The sequence below is a fragment of the Amblyomma americanum genome, chromosome 7, assembly GCF_052857255.1.
Source record: "Amblyomma americanum isolate KBUSLIRL-KWMA chromosome 7, ASM5285725v1, whole genome shotgun sequence".
Classification (NCBI taxonomy): Eukaryota; Metazoa; Arthropoda; class Arachnida; order Ixodida; family Ixodidae; genus Amblyomma; species Amblyomma americanum.
This window is the reverse complement of record NC_135503.1, coordinates 28484607-28510187: the sequence shown is the minus strand read 5'-3', so window position 1 is coordinate 28510187 and position 25581 is coordinate 28484607. Positions and strand designations below refer to the sequence as shown.

The window sequence follows — 25581 nt, the reverse complement described above, 5'->3', positions numbered from 1 at the left end:
CAAGTTACTTTGTGCAAAATTAACTTTTTGCCATTTCATTGTTGCCTAAACGACAGTGAAAATCTAATACACGCATGCTCCTACGTGTATACAATACTTTATCACTGAGGATAACCACGCGTGTCTTCGTTTTTTTTTTTTTTTGTCGTGAGCAGAAAGCACTTTTTCAATCTATTCAAGCGAGAAAGTGCAAGCTTTTAAAGAAAATCAAATATTGGAGACCGCATTAGTTATAAAAAAATTCGTCAAAAACGACATACGAATCAAACTGTGTTAAGATCCGTGTTGTTCACATGATTCTTAAGATCAACTACTACAGTGGCAGCAGACTGCAGCGCCAAGTTTATCCCTAGTAGTACGTCATATAATTATGCTGCAGGCATCCAGATTCTCTCACAATCTGCAGTACAAATAGAGACATCGCAGTCGCTAGACAAATTTGCCATTGTTATTAAAACGGCGGTGTGAATGGACGCACGATATCTGAGCCTTGAAGCCCTGGCGCAGCTCTAAACACAGTAGAAACAGGACGCACATACAAACACAGCGAGACAAAATACATGAGCCCAACAGCAACTGTGATCTCTAAACGGTGCAGAATAAATACTTGTCTGCAGATTAGTTGTTTTCTTTCTTTTTATCGCTGGACTTCCCAGCGTTCTTTCATCGCCACGAGTTTATTGAGGTCACGTGTCAAACAGCTTGTCAGTGAGTCCAGTGATCATACATTCACGCATGCACCATTTGCCGGCCGCGGCGGTCGAATTTCGATGGAGGCGAAATTCTAGAGGCCCGTATACCGTGCGACGTCAGTGCGCGTTAAATAACCCCAGTTGGACGAAATTTCCGGGGCCCTTCACTATGGCGGCCCTCATAGACTGAGTAGCTTCGAGACGTGACCCCCCCCCTAAAGAAAAAAAAAATCACCCATGAAGTGATATGCACAATCAGTGGCTGCTAGCCGCAGATCTGTGGAGTGCCCCCGGAATCATTCACACCGATAGCTTCCGAAGTGCAATGCCCTGGAGCGGACTGATAAAAAAGTGCCTGATCTCTAAAAAGAGGTTTTGCAGCCTTCTCTACCAGCTACCTAAATCTCGACTAAGGTCCAATACATCTACGCACGACATGCATGGTGCTGGAGTAAATTCACATGTGGCTATTTCAACATGCATTGCGTGAGAGCGCTAGTTTTGTTGATAATTGCCCGTGGGAGTTCACTGAATTTGATAATGCGCACCAAATTTAGATTTGCGTTTGCTTAGACAATACTTTCCCAACGTAATCAATGCAAGGTGGGAGATTATGGAGTCGGCCATCAAGAGCTTAAGAAAATGAAGGAGGTAGTACGCGATTCAGTGCCATGGTTTACACTGCGCCTGCGTCCATTCCAATCTTCCACAGTGCCACCAAAACAGGCGGCGTTTGGTGTCATTAAATTCCTCCGTCTCTAGATTTCGATCGAGTGTAATAAATTTTGTGCAAAGGCAGTTGCTCTGCAGATATACAACTAAAGTTGCTGAAAGAGGATAAACTATTTAGGCGACAGCCTCCACGCCTGGAATCTTCTCTAGCGATCAACGCGATGTCAGTACACACTATTTTGAACGCAGTAACGTATACAGGCTCGATTTTCGGATGATGGCCCCCGCATAATTTTACCTTATAACTCGCATAAACTTACCAAGTATACATAGATTGCACCGACGTCACAGCACCCGTCACTCTTGCGGGTAGAAGCGCTGTGATAACCTGCGCGTTTTTCGCTTATCGCCACCTAACCTGACCTGCACTGTGGAAACTATGACTTGGACTTGATCATGGCGCCTGTGATGTCACATGCATAGAGTAGAATATAGTTATGGTAGTCAAATAATAATAATAATAATAATAATAATAATAATAATAATAATAATAATAATAATAATAATAATAATAATAATAATAATAATAATAATAATAATAATAATAATCTTTATTTTTTCGGTGCCCAGGAACAACCCAAAATAATAATAATAATAATAATAATAATAATAATAATAATAATAATAATAATAATAATAATTGGTTTTTGGGGAAAGGAAATGGCGCAGTGTCTGTCTCATATATCGTTGGACACCTGAACCGCGCCGTAAGGGATGGGATAAAGGAGGGAATGAAAGAAGAAAGGAAGAAGAGGTGCCGTAGTGGAGGGCTCCGGAATAATTTCGACCACTTGGGGATCTTTAGCGTGCACTGACATCGCACAGCACACGGGCGCTTTAGCGTTTTTCCTCCATAAAAACGCAGCAGCCGCGGTAGGGTTCGAACCCGGGAACTGCGGATCAGTCATCACTCTCGCCTGCTTTTACCCAATGATTGTCGGCTGAAGGAGTCGCCAATGTCTAAATCTAGTGAAAGTGTGCCCGCAGTCGAAACCGTCTGCTCCATGCAAAAAAAAAATAATAAATAATACAAGATGGTTTGTTAAGGGCAGCTAATTAAAAAATGTTTATTCAGTATTGCCGACGACACAAGGAAGCAAATTACAACCGAAGTTTTCATGCACCCGGCGACGAAATGTGTTGCAAGGATAACAACAAAGCTGACTTGCACAGCTTCCGCGAGAACAGCGCCATAATTTTCCTGAATTGCTTTCGTGTCTCGTCCTTCTTATACGCTTTCGCTCTTAACATCTTCCCTTTGGCCGTCCTGTCATACGAAACTTCCTCTTTGTCCGTCCCTATGGAGACAGGATAACAGCGCTCCCATGACAGCGAGAAAATAGGCTTTTATGCCCTTTTACGCTTGCGTTGCGTAATTCTTTGCAAAGGACGAGGCACTTCCGGAAGCAGAAAGAAAAGCGAAATAAAAGCATAAATTCTGGTTACTCAGAAAAAAAGAAAAGAAACGTCTGGACAGACAGCTTCGTAGCCTCAGCAGGCGACGATTGCGAAAGGCTTCCCAAGACAGGGATAATAAATGTATACATACAAAAAGGAGTGACGATTGAATAGGGCTCCCTGTTCTGTCAACGCCCGCGAGCTGACTTTTTAAAAAAACTCAGTGCAATGTTTTCTTTTTTGTTGTTTTGTTTTAAGTACACGCAGCGGCCAGTGGCATAGCTTGCAAGCAGAACGCGCCATGAAATTTTTTACCGAACAGTGACCTCCAGCTCCGCTGAATTATTCTCTCCAGCTGCAATAAACAATCGGGGCTGTTGGTTTCGCATGCACTTTCCAGGCGCTCTTGCAGTGGGTTTCAGTGTGATGAGTCGCGAAGCCAATGAAGGACATGGTTGCGCTGCATTTCCGGAAGAATGCCTTAGATAGCCGTAAGAAGCCAGCATCGACGACACCGGCAATTGATCTACACAGAACAGCATAGCCCCTCTCCCCTGCAGAAACAGCTCAAGGAAACAACTTCACTGAAAAATGAAGAGTTGATATTCATACGTGAACCCGGCCCCGTACTATCGCGCTCAGTATGAGCTACACCGCGCGTGGCCGAGCGCTCTGCAGGGTTGTACAGTGGCGCCGAACGTGCCATGTTTCCGAGTTATCTGGTGAGAGTGTAGCTGTTCTCGCAGCCGCGCATCACCTGCACTTGCTTGTTTTCACCTTCACCCTTTCTTAGTCTTGTGATATCAGTTTCGAAAATGACAGCGGTAGCCGTCAATCGACGCGCAAACTTTGCGCTCGGGCCCGTCTCGATTCACACAATCAGTGGTATTTAAAACGCCACTTTACGCTTCATCATTTTATTGAACGGGGAATGCTGGACTGAAGCGCCTCAAACTGATACGCGTGAAAGTGACTGCTTGTATTGAGCAGAATAAGGCGCATTACATTCGTCAGCTCGCAGCATGTCCCGGGTGCGAATGCGGATAGCCGAACTGTCGTTAAGGCAATACACCCAACGCCAAATTGCTGAAATGACTGGGAGGTAAAATAAGACTGTCAATGGCATCATCCACGTTTACAGGGATTAAGGGCGCATCAGCGACGCTCCGCATAAACGTCACCCTCGAGCAATGACTGCAGCTCAGGACAAGTTTCTTGACGCCGCGGGGGCTTGCCCCTTCAGCGCTGCCAAGGAAATGGGGAACTTGCGCTGAAGTTTGCGGTGCCGATTGCAGCGCCATAACACACTCCCTAGCGAGAAGAGCAAGCAGTTTTGGGTAGTACTCTTCCACGCCACCTTCAGGCGCCTATTGGCTTGAGCCTCCGCGCTCTGTCGAAGGCGCACGTGCCGTGCGTCAGCTATCTGGGCTACGCCGAGAGAAGCTAGGCAATGAATGCTGTCAGCCAAACGCGGGTATCTAATCGCGCAGAATGTGTTCTCGCGTTTGCAGCGGCCCAAGCGGCTGACAAAGGCAGTTTTGAGTCACCGAATGGAACAATTGCAGTGCCACCTTGGCAGCGCAGGTTCCCCATAGGTGCTGCCGCTGGTGTGTCTGCGAGCGTGTCAATAATAAAATGACGGCTGGTGGAAGGAAACCTCGAGAGCCACCTGGCGGCGCAGAAGCCGCTCCTGTCAGACGCAAACAAGACGGCCCGACTTAAATTCGCCACTGAGCACGCTAACTGGTCCGCGGGCGACTGGCAAAGTGTAATATTTTCCGACGAGTCCACCTTCACAACCCGCTGGGATCAAAAGCAACGAGTGTGGCGCCCTCTCAACACCGCCACGACCCCAGGAAGTGGCATCGTGTGGCCGCACTGCTGTCAGTGTGCGGGCAGCTGCGTCCCGAGATGGACTTGGCGTCTTGCACCGTATTGAAGGACGCCTGACATCGGTAAGGCGCTGTGACATTCTCGATTATGTCATGATTCCTTACGCTCTGGACGGCCCTTTTCCTGACGGAGATTTCCTTTTCCAACACGACCTGCCACCTGTCCGAACAGCAGAGGTTGTTGAGGAGCTCCTAAACGATCGAGGATCGCGGTGCCTCCACTGGGCGCTCAAAGGAGCAGACGTGAACCTTATTGAGAATGTATGGGGAACAATGAAAGTCAGGCTCTGCAAAAGAGGATTTCACAGTTCTCCCGCTGATGAGCTATGGAGCGCGGTGGATGAAGAATGGATGAGCCTCCAAAAGGATGCAGATTTCATGGAAAATCTGTACGCGTCGCTTCCGTCATGGATGCAGAAAGTCATCTCCCTCCAAGGAGCCATGACCCGTACTAAGAAGTGACGACTGCTCTTCTTTTTTTTTCCGTTTTGGGTGCTCGTATTTTTGTCCTCTTTTGTTTCCTGTCATTTCGCAAATGCCACTATCAAATTCAATAGCTTGTTGTATTATATTTCCTTCGCTGCTTTATATACGCGTTGTACTTCCAATTTATTTGCTTCTAATTTTATGTATTTGCTTACAATTCGTTAGCTTGTATTTTCAAGCACAATTCGTGCGTTCCTTGTTGCTTTAATGCAATTGGCATGCATTATTCACATTGTGTTCTGTACTTTGGCGACGGCTAGTACTGCTTGCTAGTTTGCTTTGTATTTCAACGAAGAAATATTACAGTGGTCGTTGTGTTATCTTTCTTAATTTGTTTGACTGCGAAAGAGAGGCTTCTCTTCGCCATCTCTGACTGCACTTGAAGAATTGTATCGCGCAAAACATAAAACAAACAAAAGAGTGACGCAGCTTTTGTTTTCATTGAAATATCGAAAATATATTATGAAAATATGCCGCATTAGCAACGGCAGCCGTCGGCGGTGGCGTCCACTGAAAAATGCTCCCGATAAATTGGTGTGACGTCATCGGTAGTCACAGTGGTCCTGTTGACAGTCATTGCTGTATATACATGTGAATAGTACTAATCCACCTCTCATTCCAAATTATTCCACTCCCTATTTCATCTCAGGCTTTCGCATTCAGAGCACGCAAGCTGTCTTACTGGCATCTATAACTTTTTCATTCCACCTGAACTCTCCTCTCTCTGTTAAGTACCATGGTGAAGAATACCCTGCACGTGGGCTTGCTTGACGTATCCAAGAGAAGTATTTTTTGATGGTCCTATGAATGAGCCGACTGGGGACTGTGTATTTTGGTAATACAGGCAAAGATCGGCGAACTCCGGGTTTGCGGACCTTAGTGGCAGTGCACAATAAAAATTTGGGACCACTTAACGCATCTTAGGAGGGCATTTTGGTGGCGGCGTGTTCTGGAGCAATTGCTCCCGGGGGGAAGTTGATGAAGACGACGACATGCATTGTTAAGGTGTTGCGTTAATTGAGCAAAGTAGGCTGCTATAGCCATATGCTAAGTGCTGCTACGGAGCCCGGCGGCGGCAGTAATGGCGACGCGTTACCGCATTAGCTGTACGGCTGTGCTAACACCCTGTTGAAAACGCTGCACGGCCCTCGTCCTGGCTGTTTCTGTCTTCGCGCTGGAGGCTAAAGCGCTCAGTCAGCGCTGAAACCATGTCTAGAGCAATCACATAGCCCTTCTCGCACGAAGCGCTCATTCCTTGATAAGTTTCGCACGACATGTCTCGTCGGTGGCAAAAATGCTGCATCATCTTCTTCAGCGAAAACAAAATGAGCGAGAAAAGAATGACAGCAATGTCCTTCAGATAAACGAGGCCGAGGGGTTCCAGCGCACTTGCAGGAACAGCCATACTCTCTCCCGATAACTCGGAAACACGTCATGATCGTAGCCACAGTACAACTTTGCAGAGCCTTTGGCTGAGCTCGGTGTAGCTCATACTTAGATAGTACACTCCGTTCCAAGCGTTTTTAATACTTTGCGCTCAACATTTTGCCCATTGAAATATTAACGAAATGGGCTATAAACACTGCGCATGAATCCAAGAGCATTCACGTTAATTACCTCCGTTGCTAAGAAATTGCACGGCTCCACGCGCGAATTTTGAAAATTACTTCAACGCTGTCCGTCTCGCAGGCAGTTTGTCGATGCGTCCGGCCGCTCAACAGCCGTTAGCTGTGATTTCTATCCTGCCCGTATTTTGTACTGTACCTTAGTTGAGAAGAGATGGGCATACAATGGAGATGCTCATCGGACTACATACAATAAGTGGACTATGGACCAAGGACGAAATAAGGCGGGGGCGAAAAATGTTCTGTTGGAAAGCCCTATTGGCCCCTATTTTTTAGACGAAGAAGGTGGTGGAAGCACTGAAGTAGGAGCCCCCTCCTTCAAACCCCTGCATCATTAAACGAGCATGATATACACTCGCTGCTTATCGGGGCCATGCTTGTCCAAGCTTGCCTGTGAATGTGGCTGGACTACGCTCCTTCAAAATTATACAACTTTATGTTCAGGAGCCACTTCCCAAAGTATGCAAAATCGCACTATATATATATATATATATATATATATATATATATATATATATATATATATATATATATATATATATATATATATATATATATATATATATATATATATATATATATAAACATGCCTTTTTTCTCTTATATAGGGACAGAGTCTCTGGGTTTACTGACGACAGAAGGGAGATCTGAAGAGGGAAATGCGACCCCTTCCTCGAGCGCGATCCGTGCTCGGACTGTCCTTCACAGTGGGGCACCCACTGTGACAAAAGTAAAAATAAAACAAAAACAAATATAAAATAATAAAGACCCAGTAAGAGGCTGCCGTAGTGCGCGTTCCCGCAGAGAAGCCAAGCGTTACGGTACCTTCTCTTTCCTAGTTGCGCGTCGAATTCCGCGAGTCGTTCAACGGTGGCTGTCACTCCGACGGCAGCAGCGACACGGTATCCTATTTTCCTCCCTGCCTTCCCGGGAGAGTGCAGTGGCAGAAACGGCAGTGTGGGTCGACGGGTCAGAGTATGGTGGGACACACGGGGCCAGTTTTCACACACCCCGCCTCGCAGGAGGCAAGAACACGGATGTTTAGCCGCTTCGGATTCGCAGAAGCGGCCTCAAGCACAAGGTGAAAAGAAATAATGACGGCGGAAGTATAGGCGGGGTCCACAGAACGGCGGGACGAAGTTTCGAGGAAACCGCGCGGGCGCCAACCGTCACACCATGATGCACGATGCTGTCATCGTCATCGACAGCGCCAGCCTAGAACTGCCAACGACGATCAGTTTCTCCACTTCACTTCGCGGCAACCATGCAGAGGTTCTTCGAGCACAAATTCAACGAGAACGTGAGGCAATCACGGAAGTGAGGAATGGTCGGTGCTTTGGCAGGGGCACATCCAAGCGTCTTCCACACGTGAAGTAGTAGTGAAGAATTAATACACACTAGCGTTTTTTTCTCCGAACTTAAATAAAGGAAACAGATGCCGCGAATGCAGAGAGAAAAGAAACTCGCACGTGGTTCTACGGAATCGCGCTGTGGCGTTGTACACACAATAAAACGAGAGGGGGGGCCGTTCCTCGAAGACCACCACCACAACAAGAGCGGAGCGGCGGTGGCGCCAACCACGGCCAACGGCGGAGAGCACACGCACACACACACACGCAGCTCGCGCACCTGTCCAGGTGCGTGGTCGCGTCGGCGCTGGCGGACCGAGAGCGGACAACGCTAGCGCACTCTGGCGTTCCGCCGCGAAGACTGAGCCAGCAGCGGCAGCGAACACTTGCCGCGCGCGCGCGCGCCACCCAAGCGCGACCGCGTGCGCGCGCGTCGGCGATGCCAGCGCCCGCCGCAAACCTAGCGGCGAACGTCGGAAAGTGCGCCGCCGACGGAGAGCTTCTCCGCGTTCACGGCCGTGACGCCGTTCGCCCCTCGCTTGGATGAGCGGCGCTGGAAAACATGAGCGTCGTCATCAGCGATGTCGTTAACGGAAGCGATGTGAGCAGCCCATATCGAGGCCCACGAGTGCTGAGCAGAACACCGCGTTTCGTATGTCAGATTCGAAAGGCGCGATCATTTTTTGCGTACACACCTGGACTATAGTCAAAGTGAAATACCTCATACTGATTTCAAGCAATCTGGGTTAAATCCCGGAGTAATACATATATAAGCAAACATGCAAACAAAGAAATAAATCCGCGTGGCTTTTTTTTCTTCTCTTTTTGCGTACTCCTCGTAGGAGGCATTTCCCGTCTCTGTGAGTTGGTGCGCATTAGTTGTACAGAAAGTTGGTGAGCACCACTCCGTCCATGAATCGCGCTCTCCTCCAAGTTGTGCAACGCGTACAGGAGGGTATGGTTGCGGGTCCACTGAAGTTACAGAGAGAGGCTGTTTTGATGCGGCGGCGTCAAGAAATCGGCTCAGCATAACCGAGGTGTCAGTTGGCGGACATGGTGCGTAGGTCAGCTGATATTCAAGCGAATCAACTCTAGCACGCATCATCAGTTTCGGCGATGATGGTGATGACACCATGACCCAGCAATTTTGTTGGACGGGCGCATTTGTTGCGAGAACGTTATTCTAGCTGAAGAAGAGGAAAAATGCGGGCAGCAGATGCCCGACGGTACTTTATGTTAGCGGAATAGATTCCTAGGGCAGGTAAACGCGGCAGGGGCGGTGAGAGTCACTTGTGCGGAAGCGAGGAAGGAAGGCGAGGGGGGCGGGATGTCCGTCACAGTTCAGAAATATATAACTTTTTTTTCTCACTAGGGGTGATGGATTTCTGTTTATCGTGAAGCATATTGCAGTGCACAAATATTTGACAGTGCTTTCTTCATCTGATCACTGATTGACATTCGGTTAGCGGTTAGGTTTGGAAGCTTCAAGCTGTTTATCTGTTTTTGTTTTGTGCTCATCCGACAGAAGGAAAATGATTCGACTAACTTTGAGACGCGATATTCTTTTCGTGCGCGCATTATTAACTACACCTTGACCTAATCAACATGTGCTGCTAGCTGTAATCAGTCTAGTCTGGCCTTGTCTTGAAGAGCCAATTTAAGAAAAATTTTCTCTGGCTTTGTTTCGCGCTGATCCGAGAAGAGGAAACTGTTTGGACTAACTTTGAGACGCGATATTCTTTTCATGCGCGCATTATTGACTACGCCTTGACCCAATCAACATGCGCTGATAGCTGTAATCAGTCTAGTGTGGCCTTGTCTTGAAGAGCCAATTTCCGAAAAAATTTCCCTGGCTTTGTTTTGTGCTTATCCGACAAAGGAAACTGCTTGGACTAACTCTGAGACGCGGTATTTATTTTGTGCGCGCATTATAACTACGCCCTGACCCAATAAACATGTGCTGATAGCTGTAATCAGTCTAGTGTGGCCTTGTCTTGAGCCAATTTCCGAAATAATTTCTCTGGTTTTGTTTTGTGCTGATCCGACAAAAGGAAACTGCTTGGACTAACTCTGAGACGCGGTATTTTTATTTTTTTGCGCGCGCATTATTAACTACGCCCTGACCCAATAAACATGTGCTGATAGCTGTAATCAGACTAGTGTGGCCTTGTCTTGAAGAGCCAATTTCCGAAAAAAATTCTCTGGTTTTGTTTTGTGCTGATCCGACAGAAGGAAACTACTTGGACAAACTCTGAGACGCGGTATTTTTTTTTGTGCGCGTATTATTAACTACGCCCTGACCCAATAAACATGTGCTGCTAGCTGTAATCAGTCTAGTGTGGCCTTGTCTTGAAGAGCCAATTTCCGAAAAAAATTCTCTGGTTTTGTTTTGTGCTGATCCGACAGAAGGAAACTACTTGGACAAACTCTGAGACGCGGTATTTTTTTTTGTGCGCGCATTATTAACTACGCCCTGACCCAATAAACATGTGCTGCTAGCTGTAATCAGTCTAGTGTGGCCTTGTCTTGAAGAGCCAATTTCCGAAAAAATTTCTCTGGTTTTGTTTTGTGCTGATCCGACAGAAGGAAACTACTTGGACAAACTCTGAGACGCGGTATTTTTTTTTGTGCGCGTATTATTAACTACGCCCTGACCCAATAAACATGTGCTGCTAGCTGTAATCAGTCTAGTGTGGCCTTGTCTTGAAGAGCCAATTTCCGAAAAAAATTCTCTGGTTTTGTTTTGTGCTGATCCGACAGAAGGAAACTACTTGGACAAACTCTGAGACGCGGTATTTTTTTTTGTGCGCGTATTATTAACTACGCCCTGACCCAATAAACATGTGCTGCTAGCTGTAATCAGTCTAGTGTGGCCTTGTCTTGAAGAGCCAATTTCCGAAAAAAATTCTCTGGTTTTGTTTTGTGCTGATCCGACAGAAGGAAACTACTTGGACAAACTCTGAGACGCGGTATTTTTTTTTGTGCGCGCATTATTAACCACGCCCTGACCCAATAAACATGTGCTGCTAGCTGTAATCAGTCTAGTGTGGCCTTGTCTTGAAGAGCCAATTTCCGAAAAAAATTCTCTGGTTTTGTTTTGTGCTGATTCGACAAAAGGAAACTGCTTGGACAAACTCCGAGACGCGGTATTTTTTTTGTGCGCGTATTATTAACTACGCCCTGACCCAATAAACATGTGCTGCTAGCTGTAATCAGTCTAGTGTGGCCTTGTCTTGAAGAGCCAATTTCCGAAAAAATTTCTCTGGTTTTGTTTTGTGCTGATCCGACAAAAGGAAACTGTTTGGACAAACTCTGAGACGCGGTATTTTTTTTTGTGCGCGTATCATTAACTACGCCCTGACCCAATAAACATGTGCTGCTAGCTGTAATCAGTCTAGTGTGGCCTTGTCTTGAAGAGCCAATTTCCGAAAAAATTTCTCTGGTTTTGTTTTGTGCTGATTCGACAAAAGGAAACTGCTTGGACAAACTCTGAGACGCGGTATTTTTTGTGTGCGTATCATTAACTACGCCCTGACCCAATAAACATGTGCTGCTAGCTGTAATCAGTCTAGTGTGGCCTTGTCTTGAAGAGCCAATTTCCGAAAAAATTTCTCTGGTTTTGTTTTGTGCTGATCCGACAAAAGGAAACTGTTTGGACAAACTCTGAGACGCGGTATTTTTTTTTTGTGCGCGTATCATTAACTACGCCCTGACCCAATAAACATGTGCTGCTAGCTGTAATCAGTCTAGTGTGGCCTTGTCTTGAAGAGCCAATTTCCGAAAAAATTTCTCTGGTTTTGTTTTGTGCTGATCCGACAAAAGGAAACTGTTTGGACAAACTCTGAGACGCGGTATTTTTTTTTTGTGCGCGTATCATTAACTACGCCCTGACCCAATAAACATGTGCTGCTAGCTGTAATCAGTCTAGTGTGGCCTTGTCTTGAAGAGCCAATTTCCGAAAAAATTTCTCTGGTTTTGTTTTGTGCTGATTCGACAAAAGGAAACTGCTTGGACAAACTCTGAGACGCGGTATTTTTTTGTGTGCGTATCATTAACTACGCCCTGACCCAATAAACATGTGCTGCTAGCTGTAATCAGTCTAGTGTGGCCTTGTCTTGAAGAGCCAATTTCCGAAAAAATTTCTCTGGTTTTGTTTTGTGCTGATCCGACAAAAGGAAACTGTTTGGACAAACTCTGAGACGCGGTATTTTTTTTTTTTGTGCGCGTATCATTAACTACGCCCTGACCCAATAAACATGTGCTGCTAGCTGTAATCAGTCTAGTGTGGCCTTGTCTTGAAGAGCCAATTTCCGAAAAAATTTCTCTGGTTTTGTTTTGTGCTGATCCGACAAAAGGAAACTGTTTGGACAAACTCTGAGACGCGGTATTTTTTTTTTGTGCGCGTATCATTAACTACGCCCTGACCCAATAAACATGTGCTGCTAGCTGTAATCAGTCTAGTGTGGCCTTGTCTTGAAGAGCCAATTTCCGAAAAAATTTCTCTGGTTTTGTTTTGTGCTGATCCGACAAAAGGAAACTGTTTGGACAAACTCTGAGACGCGGTATTTTTTTTTTGTGCGCGTATCATTAACTACGCCCTGACCCAATAAACATGTGCTGCTAGCTGTAATCAGTCTAGTGTGGCCTTGTCTTGAAGAGCCAATTTCCGAAAAAATTTCTCTGGTTTTGTTTTGTGCTGATTCGACAAAAGGAAACTGCTTGGACAAACTCTGAGACGCGGTATTTTTTTTTGTGCGCGTATCATTAACTACGCCCTGGCCCAATAAACATGTGCTGCTAGCTGTAATCGGTCTAGTGTGGCCTTGTCCTGAAGAGCCAATTTCCGAAAAAATTTCCGCGGAAGTCTGAACCTTTGCCTCTGCCCGGTACGTCACTCCTGAACACTGCTCTAAGCGCCTACATATGGACGACGTGGATAACATTCCACACTCTTTCCATGTAGAATCTCTGACATCCCATTTCAGTAGTGGCAACCCGCTACAGAGAGTATGGTCATCATCACGATACTGTCTAGCACCACGGCTTTCATCATCATAAACATCAAAGAAGACTCACGAGTAAGTGTCAAGTTGCAGATAACTGCAGCAGAGCTCGTTGAAGAGGCGAAGGCGAATCCGACATCTGCAACAGTCTTTACAGCCTATAGGAAGGTAGCAGGGAAAGATGAAGCATTCGACAAGCCGGTACTGTCACGTGCCATCACTAACAATTCATTCTATAGCATGCAGCGAAGCCGGATGAAAACTCACTCTCGAATAAAGCGCCCTCTGTTCTGCATCGAGCCCAGGCTCCGCAAACTTGGGCCAAGAGGGCGCGACGCAGCTTAAAAATGACTGGTTACTTCCGCGCATGTGGGTATGCTCGCAAGTGGACAAAAGCTGCTCTTTCCCACTTTTGCGGAATTCTGCCCTCGCGGCATTTACATGAACGCGACAGCGGCGAGTGAGTAAGCGTATCGAGGTGAGCAAGGACCGACCAACTCGATACGAGCGAGTCAATGCTAGCGGCGCGCCCTGGGAGGTGCGACTACACGAGTAGTAAACCGGCTTCCACTTGTGTTCTCTCCTGTAGAAAATGCTTTCCCCAAGTGTGAAAGAGGATTAAGTGTAATTTGCGGAGAGGGCTTCGAGTCAATCCACCCCTTGCGGCGGAGTTGAGGTGTCGAGTCCAGTCGACTCCCCCACACGACTTCGAGTCCGACATCCCGGCTCAATCCGGCCGTGTCGGGTTCATGTAAACGCCGATTATGCTGTCATACGGAGAGGCAAGGAAGAATTGAAAATAATACAAATTCTAATTCTTTGACCACGTCCGCAGCCACGGTAAACCGCTAGGTAAACACATACGTACAGCGTGACAAACTTCACTGTCAACATATTCAAGAGCTAATGAAGCCAGTAGGAACTTCACTTTTATACAGATGAAGTTTGTTCCAGCTTTCAGGCGAGTATTTGCGTCGCACGAGTCCTTCCCGTGAGCATGAAACAGCTGCCGATAATAGACAGTTTTAGCGTAGCCGCACTGCCGTATACGGAAAATTCGGTAACGCGTTGCCGTTGCTACCGTTGCGAGGCTTGCCTAGCCACATTCGCTAGCCACGATAGCAGCTGCCGTAGTTACCGTGTTTACCGTACGGTGGGGTTAAAGCTCTCTAATGTGCTCTTAGATCTGCCGCCATCACAAGGCCATCTTCACCGATCTTTGAGAGAGTAGTAGCGCTAGTGCTTCGCTAGCACGGCAGAAGGTATACAGGCGCAGGTCGTGCTTGGGGACACAGCCCAAAGCGTCGGTTGATTGACTGATAGGCACATTGATTTCTGCATTAAACAACAATTGTTTGGACTGGTTCGGACCCTATCGTGTTCTTTAAAAACTGGTTCGATAGCTCAGTACACAGCCGTTTTTGCATTATCGACATCAAAATGCATGCAGCATTTGCGGCCAGGATCGAACGTCCTTTGAATGCGACAAGCCTCCTCGTCCGACATTTTTTGCCGAATACGGGAGGCAAAAATGAGGGAGGAGTTTGCTGCACGTGTTCATCCACGAACGACGTTCCCTCAGTCAACAACGCGGCGAACTGAGGTACAATAATTAGGTGCAGTGCGAACGAATGCGACAGAAGTCGACTCCAGTCCACTTTTTGAGGGAAAGTGCAAAAAGTTCTAAAAAGAGAGTAGAGGTCGAGTCAGGCCTTGCTTTCTCAAAACCTGCTCTTTCCCTGCAAAAGGGGACTAGAGCTCACTTGTGTCGCATTCATGTAAATGCGGCTACATTCGGATATAACTCAAGAACGAAGCGGCTTTTCCCCGTCGAAAGACCCAATTCCAGCCAACGGCATCGGCCGATTCTCATGATCCTGCTATGGTGTGACAATGCAGATGAAAGGGGGTAGTCCCTTCCCTGCATTGTCGATTCGCTCCCTGCATTATCAGGCTAGTATAGCTGATGAGAATCGGCCGACACCATTGCCTGGCAGGGGCTCCTTTGACGGGGAAAAGCCTCTTCGTTCTTGAGTTGTATCCGACTATAGCATCTTCTAGGCCTTCGCAGAAGTACGCCTGGTGATCGCGCTCACCGACCCCAAGAAAGAAGACACAGTCAGGCTCGCCAACCTCCTTTAATCACGGATTGAACAGATCAAGTACAGCCCAGAAAGCGTGTCCACAGATGACTGACACCCCAGTCGTCTCTGACTAGGGGAGGCCAGCGCTGCTTTTAACTACTGCCCTCAAAATCAGCCACCCCCCCCCCCCCCCCCTACCCCGTTCCTTAATTTCATTTCCGCCGGCCGCAGCTCCTGTGCTTGAGATATTAAACAGCAATTGCCGTGGCTGGCAACAACCTTTTCTTCATTTTCGTATTTTCATTAATAAACCACTACTTACCTTGGCGACCTGACCCTGCAAACCTACTTAGTCTGGCGGCCGCAAGAGGGTTCCGCAAACGGAAAGAGGTCCATTAGCTCTGCTAATAGCTTCGCACACCGAGTTCGATAGTAGCTGGTTGCAGATCAATGAGATCTGCCAGTGTAACAAGGGTATCGGTCAACTAAATATATGACAGAACTAGCATTTACTGGGATTTCATTTTGAAAGCAGTCGAACGAGTTCATTTGCAAACTGGGCGACGTGTCGCGGCTCTTTGCGGGCTGAAAGGTAGTTTGTTGCTTGTTTGTTTTTGGTCCTCAAGATATTAGGAAAGTTAGCAGACATCCTGTGCAGTGTACACGTCTCAGTGGGCTTCTTTCGACAGCCTATTTCAAGTCGCAATATGCGCACCTGAGCAGTGCAGGTGACTTGATGCTATTGATCGACGAAGTGTCTGTAGAGTTACCTGGAACGATTGCATCCAGCGCTTGCAGCCTTCAAAACTACTCAGTTAGTCACGCTGCAGTACGCTGTTTCGAAAATTGAACGGTCGATGCCGTGGCAGCATATGGCATTCCCTTTAGGTGGACGCAGTTCCTTCCTTTTTTTTCTTTTTTTAGTATGCATTTTTACGGATCTTTTAGGTGCGTAAGTTTGAGGGCGTGGACGTCGGTGCTGTAATTGGTTTAGCGCTTCCCAGTAGCGCATCTCATTTCTTTTCTTTTCAACTCTCTCTTGTCAGTACTTTGCCCCAGTCGAAACTTAGCTGCTTCTGAAAAAATAAATAAAGGAAGAATCTTCACCTAAATAGAGCGTTACTACACGCGAAGAGACAATTCGCTCAAAGTGAGGATGAAATTTAGCGGAAAAAAACGGTATTATTCGGCCGTCCGCATCTGGCACCGTTGGCGGTTTGACGACTGTCACGCGCTTTGGACGCGAAACGCTTCATCACTGCGTTTCAACGTATTTTCGCGCAAGCACGCCCAACGCAAACGAAACCTCACTTGACGTAGCGGCCGGCGGGGGCAGTTAGCATGCGCGCTTTGCTCGGAAAAGCATTTTGAATTTCGTATTCGCGAATAAGAAAACGAGCTGATGGAGTAGTATTGCTTGTTCGTTCGAGGAGAATGCACTTTAAGTTAGCGTGGCGGAGCTTTCATATAACAGCGGCTGTCATTCGCTGTCCGACAGTCGTTTTCGGGTACTTTCGTATTCCTCATCTTTTCCCGACCATTTGAAACTTTTCTGAGCCATGCGTGGATGACGTTGGTGTCTATAAACTGCATTATTCTTTGCGGCTAGAATTGTGCATGATACCGTTTCGTTGTCAGCAGAGGCACGTAATTTGGAAAGTGCCGCCAACATATATCTTTGGCGTTGACACATTTAACGCGTGCTCATCAGTGCAGGCCAGCTAGAAGACGTAAGCAGCGCTTTCTACAAGTCCTTTGTTCTATAAGGCTTGCCGTCAAAACCGCGAGCTCTTAGGGCAAAAAAGATGCGAAAAGGTGGTTGTTTTGGTTTGTGGGGAACGTCCCAAAGCGACCGAGGCTATGAGGGACGCCGTAGTGGAGGGCTCCGGATAATTTCTTTAACGTCACATCGCACAGCACACGGGTTTCTAGAATTTCGCCGCCATCGAAATTCGACCGCAACAGCCGGAATCGAACCCGCGTCTTTCGGGTCAGCTGCCGCGCACCATAACCACTATCCCCCAGTATGGTTCATCGAGATGCGTGGGATACATCTAGACCGTACAAAGCCAACCACAGTAACACTAAAGACGACAAATCAACGTGAGCCCTGTTTCTGTGTCCTCAGTGCCTTTAATCTTTCTTGCGTGGTTTGCATGACACAAATAATGATTGAATGTCGCGGCTTGCCGTTTACCAGCAAGAAGAGGTGAAGGTATACTTTGTCGATCTGGTGGCTCTCACTACATATATACCACGGTTCTCATAAGGCGTGTGCAGCAACGAATAGTTGCAGAAATTTTAAAAGGTGGTTTGAGCGTGAAGTCACGGGTTCCATGACTGTGAACCAAGCATAGCTTCCAAGGGGCGAACTGTAGCAGGTTGCGAGAAGCGGATTTACGAAATGCGTAGGTTCCCGCTGTGCCCCTGCTTTGTCGGCATGGCGGTTGTTCTGAAGCGCGAATGTCCTTTCAGCGTCCGGCGAAGGTCCTGAGGCCTCGTACTTTTCCCAGGCCTCACATCTTCTCGACGCCAATGTTGCTGACCGAAAACACGTAGAAAAAAGTACACAGACAAAACGCATCGGTAAAGTTTGCAGAAATAAGGATGTTAGGTTTATCCTCAGCCGGTTCGTTGGTGGCGGCTCACAGAATCCAGCAGCAACTCGCTGAACTTAGCGAAAGCTGTCACCGTGCAGCTGGCTGCATTCACCTACATACTTTGTGGCTACCACAACGGCCGCAACGAGCAGAGAGTTACGTGCCTGGCGTGTTGCAACGAAGCTGTGCCACGCTGCTGCTCGCCTCGTTTTGCTGGCCATAATCCTTGCAAAAGAAGTCTACAGCTTCTGCCTGCGTCACGTGCCGCACCACCATGATGAAGGAGGGTTGCTCTCTTTCCAAAGCATCGTGGCTTAGTCGCTTGCATGTGAACCAGGCTTTAGATTTAGCATTTGCCAGGCATTCCGAAGCCTCATCTCCTCGTCAGCCGGTAGGGAATAGGGAGCATTTCCAAATAGTTTTCAGGCGCTTGTTAACCAGCGGTGGTTATGGTTAACCGGCCGATTGTCTGCCATCGCAGTTCTTACGGGCTTGTCGGGTGCGTTCAGCGCTCCTGCGCCCTCCCAAACCTCCATACGGGTGTGAGGATAAAGTGAACTTTACTCAGGGGCCCAATATGCTCTGCCCAAAGGGAGATGGGGAGTGGGCAGTCACCCCGCTTCTGTAATAGGTGTGTTGAAGGGCGCTGACAAAAGTCCCCTCTGTCACACCTTGAGGTCGGGGTCATTATCGTAAGCCCATTATCGGATATGTCAGACAATAGATGCGTCTCCCTCAAGTGGACGCGATGCCATGCGACCAGCATCTTGTTGTGCGCCATGGCTGCCTGCAGAGGCGCGAGCAAATGACATGACGTGAACAGGCTCTATTGTGACGAAGCACTTAACACTAGCCAAGGAGACCCGGCCTCAAATGCCTCAGAGCTGGTGAAGCACCTCCAGACCTTGCCTAAGCGTGTGCACTGAGAAAGCCGCAGGTACACATTTATAAATGGAACAACTTCGGTCCCTCAGAATGGGCACTTTTTGCGTCCCTCTAGCTGAAACCAGTCCTAATTGCAGATCTGTCCTGCGGGAAGTGGGTGTAGGAAGAGGAGTGGTGATTATAACGTCACGAGTTTGCATCAAGCTGGGGGACAAAAATGTTTCATTTTTAAATCCAATTTTCTCTGCAATAAATTCTTCTTTTCCTGCCGTACAAACATCAACGTAGAGTCTATTTTTACGAAAAAAAAAAGAATTGCATGAAGCTGTCCTCAAGTGCCCTTTTGATGGTGTGAGAAAAGGTGGGGAGGGGGGGGTGCTGATGTTGGCGAACCGTGAACGCATTCACCATAATATGGAGCAGGCTCCCTGCAGAGCAATTATTTTAAATTAGGTTATATGAAGAACGTAAAGGTGTGGCAAGTCATTATCCCGGTGTGTCTCTAGACCACACTGTTGGGGAAGGAACGCAAGCATTGAAATGCTGATGATGCTGCATTTTAGTGGCTCAAGAGTCAAGACAAGCTTGCTCAAAGGGCGGCTTGGCCCAAGGTGTTTTTCGTGTTCATAAGGTGAGGCCAAACAGCTATATTCCAAGCACTTCACCCATGAGAAGCGCAGCACCAAGCGAAGGGAATACTTGTACGCACCAGAAATCAGTGGATACCGAGCAGCACAGCTGTTCGAACTCCGCACCTCCCTCATACGACGCGGATGCTAAAACCACTTGGCCACCGCTGCGGTACGGTGTGAAATAGAAGAGAGAACAATAGAGGTCAAGATACATACCGCTCATATGGTCGGAAGTGCGCAGAGGGCCCAACCCACTTCTGTTCTTAACCGTCGTGCCGTGCTGTCGTGCCTGGAATCCTGGGCACTGCAGATGCTGGCCCAGCGAGCAGGGTGAACCTATCGTGAGGCGAGGGTGTGGGAGGAGGAAGAGTGTGATAGGGGAGAAAGGGGTTGGGGAAGAAGGTTATGGAGTGTCTACAACTCACCTCGCCACGCAGGCCGCACTGACAAATTTTGCCTTCCATGCATGGGCCGGCAGAAAGATAGGATGAATTCAAGTGCAAAAAACTAGTAGTCTAATGTAAGTTTAAGCGCAAACGATCAAAGCAAATAACTTGAAAACACCGTCGATGAGTTCTACTGGTAAACTGAAAATGTTTCCTTTTTTTTTTGAAGTTCTATTTCCTTTGCTCTTTCAATCGCATTTAAAGATTCTATCCCCTTGTCACTTAAAGCTAACTAGCGACGTTGGCAGGGATGACCGGAAGTGCAGGAATTGTTATTTACGGACGTAGATTATCAGAGGGTAAAAGGGGGGAAAGGAGTGATGTTCATCAAGAAAAAAAGAATAAAGCCTTTAATGCTAGCGGGCCGCACAAGGCTATGAGAGCGGCGTGTTTGAGACCCCGTGCTGTTGGGATTAGTATTAATGCATATTTATTTACGGATAGAATGACTCCGGTAGTAGAGACAGAGAGAGAAAAAAAAGAACAGCTCAATATGTAAGGCTGTCTGAGTCCAACATTTATTGAGGAATTAGCATAGATTCCTGTGCATGTGCTCGACAAAGCGCTTAAATGTCGCTTGTCTCCGGCGTCTAGTCGGGGGCCGTAGTCAGTGAGGTAAAGCGGCCGATTACGGCGACAGAAGCTGCCGCACACCGTGAGAAAAATTTATTTCCACGACAAGTTCAAATATTCATCCTCGCGAGTCGCGATGATTGTCCAGACGCGAAAGTCGTATTGAGCCTGAATTTTTTTCGTTCACGCTGTTCTGCGTAAAAGTGTAACGCTCAGCTATAAACTGCAGCGGTTAGGTCTTATGACTGCACGCATAAAAAAAAATAAAAGCATCACATCATCTGCATGTTATGCGAACCTGCAACAGGCTCCAATACGGTCCTCACTTTGTACTTTGCAGCCATCAGAGATAGCTTCTTGCTGTTTTTGTAAAATGATTATCCAACACGTCGTTCATCATCATTAAGTTATTCAGATCATTCGAGTTATTTACTAGATAGATAGATAAAGAGGAGGAGGGAAAGGCAGGGATGTTCACCAGAAAGGGGTTCCGGTTGGCTACCATGCACTGGGGAAGAGGGATTAGGGGACTAAAAGGAGGAAGAGAGAAGGGGAAAAAGGCATAACACACACACACACACACACACACACACACACACACACACACACACACACACACACACACACACACACACACACACACACACACACACACACACACACACACACACACACACACACACACACACACACACACACACACACACACACACACACACACACACACACACACGCACGCACGCACGCACGCACGCACGCACGCACGCACGCACGCACGCACGCACGCACAACGCCGTCACAATTTGTCACTCAATCCAATCGCTCTCAAGTAGGCAAAAAGTGCCTTGCATGCCTTGAGGGCAGTCGACTGCTGTGGCCACGGACCGAGGATCTTTTGCTCTGTTAATGGGCGAGGATCGAGGCGGTCCAGGGCACAACACAGTGTATGTCTTGCACTCGCAAATGCAGGGCACTCACAGAGAAGATGAGCGATGGTCTCCCCACAACCACAGCTTTCACAGGAAGGACTGTCGGCCATCCCCATCCGGAAAGCATAGTGGTTGGTAAAAGCAACGCCGATCCATAAACGGCATAACAATGTTGCTTCGCGACGTAGTAAGTTACGTGCAAGACGACGGCGCAGTTCAGGGTCCAGTGCCTTGAGGCGGAGGTTGCAAAACTCTCCCGTGTTCCACGCTGAAAGCGTGAGTTCCAGCGCCAAAGGGCGAAGCCCACACGCAGCGTCAGGTCTTGATATTGGGTTCCTCACTGGAAGTCCGTCGAGTTATTTACTGAAACAAATTAATGTCTGTGCGGCTGATACGTGTCTGGAAAAGCAATAGAAATATATTTTAGCCTATTTTAGTATTGAAGAAACTGCAAACAAAAAAAAGGATCCTTTTTAGCGTAGCTATGTTCTACGGGGCAGAAACACAAAATAACATCGACATAAATAGCGTGTAGTGCGGCGCTAGTCCTTCATGCCAAAACAGGAAATGAAGACAAATTACGGATTGGTGGGAAACGCAGCGGAAAGCGTCTGCACGCTGGAATATTTTTCGATTGCCTCAGTTTTCGTAGCGGCCACAAAGAACTGGAATTGAGTCCGCGATCGTTTTTTTTTTTTGTCGTAATAATTTTCATACCGCTGGAGCAGACCCGAGGTGCTGGGTTATTAAACTCCTAGACCCATAGACCGTTTCTTGGGTTCACCGCTTTATCGCACAGTTTTATATACTCGCGCAATAGAAGAAGGGTTCATGTAAATTAAGCTACGCACGTCGAGAGATCGATGACACACGTCTGCGTGGCATGGCTCAAGGGCTTATTTTCGAGCGAACAGCATTTGTAGCGGTGGTTGCCGTTGTTACCTGACAACAGCATTTCCAGGAAACTTGTAAGATACGGAAAACGCGACTTTTTATGCATGTTTTTTTTTCCTCACGATGGACCGTGAGATCAATTCTTAACAGTGCCGCTAAGTTTTCTTTTTGCTTCCTAGAGTGTACTTCGTTCATTCTTCATTTTAAGGAGCAAAAAAAAAAAAGACAAAACACGAGGTAGAAGACAGGCCTGAATGGCCCTGTTGCCTACTCGTTCCAAACGTTATCCTGCTGACTATACGTCTTGCTATGAACGTTTCCAACTACACCAGATCCCAAGACACGAGCCAATCCTTGATGCAGCGGACTGCGAACATTTAAAATTCCAATGGAAAGTTCCTTCATGCGCTTCAAGACTATGCGAGGTTTCCATGACGCTATTGCGCCGCAGAATTCCTCGTCTCAATGTTTATTTATGCCATTCGAGGTCCACGCCGTCGAATGTATGTGCGTCATGCGCGGCCGTTGAATCCTCAGACTGTTTCATCCTCTCCTGCCGGCGGTTTTAAAGGCAGGAAATTAATGATTTGCAAATTCCCCTCGACCAATTAGGGCTGCCGTTCACTCATCCCATCCTTCTCTCCTTCGGTGCAACCGTCAAAGGGCATGCTCTTAAGCTGGTGTGTGAGCTACTACGCAGGTATGTTATCGAGACCGGGTAGATTTTTGCGTTAACTTTTATTTCCCTTTACTTTTCTCTCAAACCTTATTTATTTATGATTATTACTTTTTAATTAATTTATTTTAACCCTCACTTCTTTGTTTCCTCGATTTTAAGTCCAAATTCCTCAAAATCTCTCAGAATTCGTTATTCGTTTTGCCAGATTCCTCAATTTTTATTTATGAGCCCCTTGGAATAAGTCTGGATGAACAACAACGACAGGACGAAGTGTTGTCGATATAGCTTTCAGCTTCACGGAAAACCGCTGGTATGAGTTATGTTTGAGCACATGAATAGTTAATTTAATCAGTTCAAGTTTGAAATAACTCATAATTTCGGAGGAATAACTATGCTTCTCGCAATTCACCACTGCTGAAAAAAAAAAAACGCTACAACCCACGTCCTCTCTAGGGCCTTTCCTCATTAAAAGCGACTGTAACCTAAACTAGAATTGAGAGAATTAACAACACAAAACTAGTACGTGAGGCGCTTCTAAAGTGTTTACTAACCAAAGTAGATTGCTCGCGAAATGTGGACAGCTCGCGGAGTGTACTTGACAACGTAATAATGAGAAACACACTTCTCAGGTTCTCGTTCTTCAAAACTTAAAAAAAAACTGACATATTAAACAAATTAAACCCTGCTGATACACCCACAGCAATTAGATGCAAAATGTTGCGTGGTGTATGCTGATGTTGTGAACGAATTACCCTAGCGCAGAATTGGAAGTGTTAGCTGTGCGCATAAACAAGAAATCAACTCGTGAATAAGCCAGAGAAACGGAAGTAAGAGTTTTAAATATATAAGACGAGGGCGTAAGCAATCAGAAATGACAGCAACGCTTTTGGGCCACGCTCCGTAACAATGACGATTAAACTACGAAATGAATGGTGGTTCTTTATTTTCTGAAACATATGTTTACAGGGCGTTGTAGAAGAATCACAATTTGAGCACCCAGAAACGTCGCAGAAAGCTAGAAAATTGCTGGCATACAGCTGGCAAATAGCTAGCAGCGTGTTGAAGTGGTTTATTAAGGCCGGAAAAAAAGCAGTTACAGGAGGGCCGGAACGGAATGACAGCGCAGGAAATAACCCCTCCATATTCATCGCACCGAAACTTTGTTCTTGTTTACGCCGCATCACCAGCTCAGCCTTGCCGCAATAGGGCGCAAAGCCCAATCTCCGTATTGCTAAGCGGAATTTCCGGCGTGTAACTCGGCGGCTCCGACTTAGCATGTTCGGCGCCCGATGATCTGTCACCGCGCGGTGTACCCATCTCTAGAAGCAACGCCACGCCCCTGCCGGCGCCGCTCGGATTCCCGTGTTTCTTGATGCGCGCCCGTCAAAGGCTGCCACCTTCATGCATATTCCGCAGCGTCCTTGGCTTGTCAAAAGGGAGGCGGCATAAGCCGAGAGTGCGGGTGGATCAGTCGTCCCCTTGGAATGTCCTCGGGGCTTTCCCTACAAAAGCTGCAGCGCTGCAGTGAAGCACGCTTTTGGATTTTTTTCATTGTGGATAAGCAGTTTGAGGGGCTCCAGGGGTCTCCCCCTACAACACGCTTGTGTTAGTGAAAGTTGTCCCGTCATTCCGTTTGCGAGCGCGTGCGACAACTCACATATCCGGTTCATCTTCATTCCTGCTTGCTCTGGGTTTCCCTGCCCGTGTCTTCAGAAGTGAAGACACACCCTTAACCTGTTGCTTTCAAAATACTGCCGTTATTTACTTGTCCTCGGCACCAGCTTTGCTCCCTACCTGATTTGAAGTTAACGGCTTTTTTCTTTTGTGCGTGTGTGTTCGAAATAAATTGTAGAAAAAAGAGTACAATAAACTATTAAATCTGCCTGAGCGCAGACACACGGCACCGAAGTAATGAGCTATACACAGTTAGACTTCATTTATTTATTTATTTACAAATACAGTAGTGAGCAATGCCACCCAAGCAGGAGAGGGCTACAAAAAATGAGTTTCGAAAGAACGCTCATAAGAATTTATGTTAGTACTTTGAACAGTCAAAGCAGGCAGGTGGTTCCATTGTTTGACAGTGTAAGGAAAAAACAGATTTCTGAAATTTTGTAGTCCTGACGTAAAATGGCCGTATAACTATTGTGGGGTCAATAAAGTAGAGGAAGATAATCATGAGCAGAAAAATCTTCTGGTTTTTATCTCGAAATTGATCTTGAGGAGAGTGTGTCGTGATGAGTTCAGTATTACTAATGCTTTCGAGGCTCGTCAACCAGAAATAAGGCTCGGAGGGATAGTCAGCGCGAGTCGCCACACATCAATAATCAATTTGTGACTCACATTAGCAGCCGTTAAGTACGTGTTAGCTTATTCCGTGCATCTCCGCAGCGTGGCTAACAGATAATAGGTCGCTGGTGCCAGCAAGCAGTGGATTTGCTCGCAAAAAAGCTCGAGAAGGCGCCTTTGGAACAATAAATAAGTGTTCTCAGTATGGTGATGATGGTAAGATGCGGCCGGTTCTCCCTTGAGTTCTTTCTCAGGTTCGGTTAAGAAGTTAAAATAAGTCTAGCTCTTGATTGCGAACTAAGTAACCTGTATTATTATATTGGTCGCGGCTGTACCTCTCAACCCACGCTTAGTTCAGGGGAGTGGGTCAACAGGGCCCTAGAAACATTCCTT

General features: G+C 46.9%; 1 protein-coding gene across 3 annotated transcripts in view; it reads right to left on the bottom strand.

The window, feature by feature from the left end:
• The window catches only part of LOC144098744 (calcium-activated chloride channel regulator 2-like), a 573215-nt gene that overhangs the window by 418839 nt on the left and 128795 nt on the right, over positions 1-25581 (bottom strand). The window contains exon 3 of one of the 3 annotated variants that reach the window (XM_077631596.1): positions 19595-19714. The gene's annotated coding sequence lies outside the window, so the exon portion shown is untranslated. Of the gene's footprint in view, positions 1-7650; positions 8538-19594; positions 19715-25581 lie in introns of those variants that run through there. The other 2 variants (XM_077631595.1, XM_077631597.1) reach the window with 2 other exon arrangements.